The 7,256-nt window shown below is 46.5% G+C and overlaps 1 long non-coding RNA gene across 1 annotated transcript; it reads right to left on the reverse strand.

The window, feature by feature from the left end:
• Positions 1 to 1,790: 1,790 nt before the first annotated feature.
• Positions 1,791 to 6,684, reverse strand: LOC101935907 (uncharacterized). The gene is made up of 4 exons (XR_010589835.1): positions 6,325 to 6,684; positions 5,354 to 5,479; positions 4,613 to 5,028; positions 1,791 to 4,211 (listed from the first exon to the last, which is right to left on the reverse strand). It is a non-coding gene; the product is annotated as an uncharacterized LOC101935907 (long non-coding RNA).
• Between the last annotated feature and the right edge of the window lie 572 nt (positions 6,685 to 7,256).

Genomic DNA, 7,256 nt, shown 5'->3' on the forward strand with positions numbered 1-7,256 from the left:
CTTCAGGTGTCCATCTTATTGCTATTCTGGTGATGGAATCAGTTTCCATCTGAAGCACATGACCGATCCATCTCCAATGCCTCCTGGCAATGATGGTGCTCATATCCTCTTGGCTGCACTGTGTCAATAGATCTTGGTTTGAGATTGTTCAGGGGGATAGCTCAGTGGTTTGAGCATTGGCCTCTAAACCCAGGGTTGTGAGTTCAATCCTTGCAGGGGCCACTTAGTGATCTGGGGCAAAATCAGTACTTGGTCCTGCTAGTGAAGGCAGGGGGCTGGACTCAATGACCTTTCAAAGTCCCTTTCAGTTCTAGGAGATGGGATATCTCCATTAATTTATTTTTAAAATTTAATTTTTAAAAGATATGGAGGATTTTTCTGAGGCAGATTGTATGGAATGAAGACAGTTTGGACATGTCATACTTTCTCATTTCCCAGCATTCTGCACTATAAAGTAGTATTGAAAGTACGCAGCTCTGATAAATCTTGAGTTTGGTTTTGGTGTTGTGTTTTGATGATTTCCAGACTGTATTTAAGCTCCTGAAGGTGGTCCTGGCTTTATTGATTTTGTTCTAGTTGTCCTGAATTATTCCACTGTTCTGACTCATGGTGCTGCCAAAGTATGTGAATGTTTTTACATTGGTGAGAACATAATCCTCTATCGGTACTGGTGATGGAGAGGCAATATTAAAGGTCAAGAATCTGTCTTATTGCGGTTGATTTTCAGTCCAGTTTGCTGGCTGAATGTGTTGAGTCAGGTAGTTTGTTCTTGTATATGGTGTTAGGTATGCGATAGGAGAGCAACATCATCTGTGAAGTCCAGGTCCTCAAGGCATGGAGAAGCGTGTCCATTTAATGCCTCTTAGCATGTCTTCAGTTGTACGCCGCATTACCCAGTCGATGGCAGTGTTGAAGAGGATTGCAGATATGACACCCCCGATGTACTCCTGTTTTGACTTCAAAACTGAGCTCACTGTGATCAACACTACATGTAAAGTTGAAATAGAAGAATTTGATGACGTTGATTATGGAAAGGAATTCCATATGCCTACAGAATGCGCCATAGGCTGATCCTGTGAATGCTATCAAAAGCCTTCTCAAAGTCTGACATTTATGTAGAGTTGCCATTGCCATTCTAAGCACTGTTCTGTTAGGTTTTGTAGAGTGAAGATGTACTCTGTGCATCCACGCCCTTTCCGAAAACCAGCCTGCTCTTTTCTGAGAACGCTATCAACTGCCTCTGATATATGCTGGACTATGATCTTACAGAATACTTTGCTTGGCAAAGATAAAAGTGTGATACCACGCCAATCACTGAGAGTTCCTTTTTTTGGTATCTTCACTATAACACCACTGGTCCACTCATCTGGCACTTTTTCCCTTTCCCAGACTGATGTAAATAGAGGGTCCAGGATAGATGCTACTAATTTAGGATTTACCTTGAACAATTATGCATTCAAGTTATCCTTTCCAGGAGCTTTCCAATTTTTTTAAGCATTTGATGGCTTGAATGATCTCTTCCTTAGTTGGGGTGTCTGTGTTGATATCAAGATCTTCTTCTGCCTCCTGGATGTTTGCTTCCTCTTTAGGTGGCTCCCTGTTCAGCAATTCTTTGAAATGCTCTGTCCTGCGCATTTTTTGGTTGTTAGTAGGTGTCCTTATTTGTTCCTGATGAGAGTGTTTGTTGGTGTCTGCCATTTACCACTGATAAGCCACATAATTTTGTAGACGGTTCTGTCACCGAAATATCGGGTCCACCTAGCTGAGAGCCAATAACAGCCAGACAGGGATAAGGAGGAGTTGCTTTATTCTGCAGAAGAAAGGAGAGCCTTGTACCTTGGTACAAAGACTCTGTCTTACACACATTTTACAGATTTTTTATACACATTCAGACCAAGGTCCTTGCAGTGTTAACGCTTGATTGGTGGTTGTCAGACCCGTGCTTTTGCTATCTGGTCAGTGAAAACCGGCTTGGGACCAGCTCCAACTACCTTAAGGCCTTAAAGGGAAAACAGTTGAAAAGTTCAGGCTACTGTGTCCTTAAGGTGTCTGCTTCCCCCTAATGGCCGCTGGCTGACATAACGACTGCTCTATTAAGGGGGGCCACTAGTAACTTTCACAGTCCCCCCTTCGGGCCTGACAAATTCAAAGATTGTCAGGCCCGTTACGCAATTTGCGATCAAGCTGGAGGGACAGATACTGGGTTTTCTTATGGACAGCAGAGCTTTTTATTATAGCATTACATAGGCATTTGGCACATTGTATCATTGTCCAAATAACACACAGAAAAAAAAGAAAGAAAAGAATCCATTTAACAATTGTTCGAAAGAGCCCTGTAAACCATGACCCAAGGTCTGGAAGGAGGTCCTCAAAACTAAAGGTGTGATCAAGAGATACAACATGGAAAACAACAGCAGCATTCTTAATGGCTTGTAAATCCTGCTCAATTAAGCCAGAATGATTAACATAGAAACAACATTTTCCCCCGATGTGAGCACAAGCGCCCCCCAATTCAGCATTCATAGCATCTAACACACGTCTATTTTGCGAAGCTATTTCTGCCACCTCATCAATCTCCTGTTTCAACTTTTGGAAAGCGTCTATTAATGCATTAGCTACTTTTTCTAGTTCTGCAAAAATATTTACTACTGCTTTTTCTAGTTCGGCTACCCCCAACCCAGGAATGAGCGCACAAACAAAGGAGTGAAACCCTGTTTGCCTGACTACTAGGGGATTGTTGGTGCGTTTCGCTCGAGTCCTTATGGGGGTGGGTGTGAAAAATTTATGGGCATAGCTGCCCAGGTCGAGGATCTGGCTGGAATCCAATGTGTTGTTTACTTGGACATCTGGTAACACCTGGGTCACACCACACTGACCTAGCCAATCTGGAGGAAGAGCTTTGTAGACACTGTGGCCACAGATAAAATACAAGCCAGGGGTCTCTAAATAGAGGGTAAGGGTATTACCCGCAACTCGATGGCGCCAGGTCACCCATCTATCCCAGCGCCTGGAGTTACTCACTAGGCGGTCCTGGCACCTCCAATGGGAAACATTTAAGTCTCCTAGGGCATGCGTATTGTTTAAAATGGCCCCACAATACGTAACCCCAAATATGTTAGTTGTAAAACTTGCAAGTGATCCCATGGACTCCGGGCATCCAGACATCCTTTCAAGGGATGTGTGGGGCAACAGAATGCCAAAGTAAATATCCATATAATATGTGTCTTATTTATGGGGCCTAACGGGAGGAATAAGGGAAACCACTGCCCTTGATAACGAATGCCTGTTGGTTTCACAGTAAAGGCTATGTGCAAGAGACAAGGGGGTTTCTGGGCATTCTCAGGGGTATTTAAAGGGTAAAGGGTTCCATTTCTGACCTCAAACCGAAGGGTTTGATCACAGGCCTCCAGGGGAAGGTAGCCCACTTCCCTCCCTCTTCCTTCAGCATTTTCCAAACAAAGGGGCATGTTATACCCAATCCCAAGAACTTCAAAAAGAGGGACCCCCTTAGCTGCCCAGTAATAATGCCAGACTTCAGACCTTCTCCCATATTTGTCATATTGTTATTTCCCAACTCATGCCCATTCAGTTTTCTGTACTACCTGTAAGGAGAGTACTTCAGAGAGATTTGCAGGTACAGCCCATAACCCTATTTTTTCCTCAGAGCAGGTTTTGTGATACTGCCAACAATCAGATAAGTGTCCCAATGTGGCTATTCACTGAAGAGGTTTAGTGGCTGGGTGTGGGTTAGCTTGTACAAGGGGCAGACCCAAAAGCAATAGCCACTGCAGCACCATCTGAGAACCCATAGTTATAAAGTCTTAGGATTTTGTTTGCCGGAACAGAAGCTTTAGTCCCTCAAGAGGTTCAGCTTTCCAGGTATCGTCTGCTTCTGGGTCTTCCGGGTCGCGGTGAGAAGAGCTGGCGGTGCTCCCTTGAGGTCCGAAGTCGTCTGCTTCTGGCCCCATCCTAGGGGCTAGCTTGACTCGGGTGTGGTGTATCCAAGTGTCTCGCTCTTTCACTCGAATAGCAGTGTGAGAGGTAAGAAGGACTTGGAAAGGGCCTGCCCACCGGGGTTGGAGAGGCTCGTGTTTCCACTCTTTCACATAGACCCAGTCTCCTGGAGAGATCCGGTGGGCAGGAACATTAGCGAGTAGGGACTGAAATTGAATTGGTAAGCGTGGCCCCAGCTATCCTTATCTAGAGAAATACTAAAAAAAAAGCATTACACAAGTCTATTACTGAATAACAAGCAGTACCTGCTGGAATGGCAGTTAGGATTGTGTGAGGGTTTGGCATTGTGTCTAGCTTGAACGACCTTATTTATTGCACGTAAGTCCTGGACAAATCGGTATACCGGTTTTCCCTCTGAGTCCATGTCAGGTTTTTTGACTGGCAGAATGGGAGTATTGAAAGGAGACTTGGTGTGAACCAGCACTCCCAACCGCAGGAATGTGGTGATAAGACTCGCGAGGCCAAGCAGAGCTTCTTGGGGGATGGGATACTGATGAATCTGAGGAATTTTAATGCCTGGCTTCAGGGTTATACACACTGGCTCTGTCTGGAGAGTACCCAAGTCTGCCCTTGAAGTGCCCCACAGGGAGATGTTTACCTCCTGTCTGAGTCGCTCAGGTAGGATCGGGTCCGCAGACAGGATCGGGTCCTTTGAAACTTGGGTTAGAACAGCACACAGCTGGGGAAGTTGGGTTTGAGGCAACCGAAGAATGATTTTGTCATCTGAAAAGAAAATCTGAGCACGTAGTTTACACAATAGATTTCTGCCTAAGAGGTTAACTGGGGAATCTGGGGCTAGCAGAAAGGCATGGGAGGTGGAGACACCAGAGATTTCTACAGCAGCCTCCTGTAATACAGAACAGTCAAATGGCTTCCCGCCTATACCCATTACCAGAATGCTCTTATCTGTAAGGCTTCCTCTCTCCGGCTTGGCAGTAACAGTAGAAAGTGCAGCCCCTGAATCCAAAAGACAAGAATAGGCGGTTCCTCCCAATGTTAGGTGAACCTGTGGGTCTGTGAAGGAACAAACATAAGTGGTAAAATCATTTGAATAGGTGACAAGAGGACCCCCCTGGTTGCCGTCATTCCTCATTAGCAACAGCGTCTGTTCTTGTTACAGCTATCTGTTGTTGAGGTCAGTCTGGGCGACGGGGTTGTCGTCCGGCAGGTCGGTTCGGACACTCTCTTTTCCAGTGGCCAAGCTGCTTACAGTAGTTACATATGTCATTGGCGTGTCTCGGGGTCCTCCCATAATCCGATTTTGGTTGCCACCTGGGGGTCCCTGCCGCCCTCCCTGTTTTTCATTTCCAGTGTTTACAAGGGCTGCTAGCATCCTCACCTGTTCGGTCTCTTGAACTTTTTCCCTTGCATGATATACCCGGGTGGTCACGCTTACCAGTTCCTCCAGGGATTTTCCTTCAGCACCCTCGAGCTGCTGCAACTGCTTCTTGATGTTCGGGGCTGACTGGGAAATAAAAATAAGACTGACCATGGACTGTGTCCGTGGCCTTGGGATCTGCATTGTGGCATCCTCAATCTTTGTTGGTAATATCTGTCTTGGTAGACCTACTGTCCTGGGCTCCGTTGAGGAGGGTACCGGGTCCACCGCAATTGGTAATGCTGCCGCCGGGGGTGGGGGTGGTCTAGAACAATACATGGGGCGGGATATCCTCCAAATAATCAGCCTTGTGAGGGGCAGAAGCTTTCGGGAATAGAGGGGCCTGAATCTGTACCTTCTTCATGCGACGATGAGCCTCATCGTCCCACAAAAACCAATAGTCCATTTGCCCCGGCGCTTGGTTTTCCAATGTCAGGCGTAAGGGGGTTAAATGGGTAGGAATATCAAAGGAGCCATACTCGGGCCATGCAGTACCCAGGGCTGGCCAATCCTGGGTGAAAATTTGTAAAAAACGCTTCCTTGACATCCCTTTTTGAACACCGGGTAAGGGCCATTTGCTTAACATATAATCCAAAGGACTATCCTTTGAGGGCTTTACCAGAGACCCACCCATCTGCCTGCTGACACTCTAATGAAGAATTACACAGAGAACAGAGGGAATTATGGCCTAATAGGATCCTATTACAGGAATTTCTACTAATACTGACTGCTACAGGGGACGGGACAGAAGGATCCCAATTCGACCTCAGAGCTTCATCGCACATGATGGCTTCCACTCTGAGGAATTACGAATGAGAGGCTCAGTTCCGTCCACACACCTAACGCCCAATGTATAAGACAGAAATTCATTAACCGGTTAACCAGACCAGAACCAGAACCAGATAGTGTCTCCTTATCTTATTAGGACTTACCTTATCGGAACACGAACCCCAGGGGCTACGGTGAAGCAGTGAAAAGGGGTGAAACACCCCGTTGGCGCTGTTCCCAGTTCGCCGCAGCCGTCCGGAGTCCAATGTCCGAGCTAGGAGAGTCCCGGCAGAGTCGCCAGTAACTGTCACCGAAATATCGGGTCCACCTAGCTGAGAGCCAGTAACAGCCAGACAGGGATAAGGAAGAGTTGCTTTATTCTGCAGAAGAAAGGAGAGCCTTGTACCTTGGTACAAAGACTCTGTCTTACACACATTTTACAGATTCTTTATACACATTCAGACCAAGGTCCTTGCAGTGTTAACACTTGATTGGTGGTTGTCAGACCCGTGCTTTTGCTATCTGGTCAGTGAAAACCGGCTTGGGACCAGCTCCAACTACCTTAAGGCCTTAAAGGGAAAACAGTTGAAAAGTTCAGGCTACTGTGTCCTTAAGGTGTCTGCTTCCCCCTAATGGCCGCTGGCTGACATAACGACTGCTTTATTAAGGGGGGTCACTAGTAACTTTCACAGTTCCTTGTTCACCAGGAGCAGCTGCATCCTCTGCTTGTGTTGCCAGATTATCAATATAATGTCGTTTGTCCTCTCTCACAAGGCGTTTGACCTCACGGTGTGCCTTGCTATACTGCTTGTGGTATTTGTCCTTTAGCTTCTGGGATTTTGCATAAAACTTTTTTTTTCTTCAGGGCTCATCTGGTTTCTATGGCGTTCCATGTGCTGGGTGTAATCCACTCCTTCCTTCTCTTCTGCCTGTAGCAGATTGTGCAAGGGTGCTGTTCAATTGCAGTGATTTGGGCTCGAGCTGGAGCCTGGGCTCTGGGATGGTCCCAGAGTTAAGGCTGCAGCTCCACGCTGAACATTTACACCAAAATTACACAGCCCCTTATCCCCAAGCCCCATGAGCCCGAGTCAGCTGA

Source organism: Chrysemys picta, chromosome 8, assembly GCF_011386835.1.
Source record: "Chrysemys picta bellii isolate R12L10 chromosome 8, ASM1138683v2, whole genome shotgun sequence".
In the NCBI taxonomy this organism is placed as follows: domain Eukaryota; kingdom Metazoa; phylum Chordata; order Testudines; family Emydidae; genus Chrysemys; species Chrysemys picta.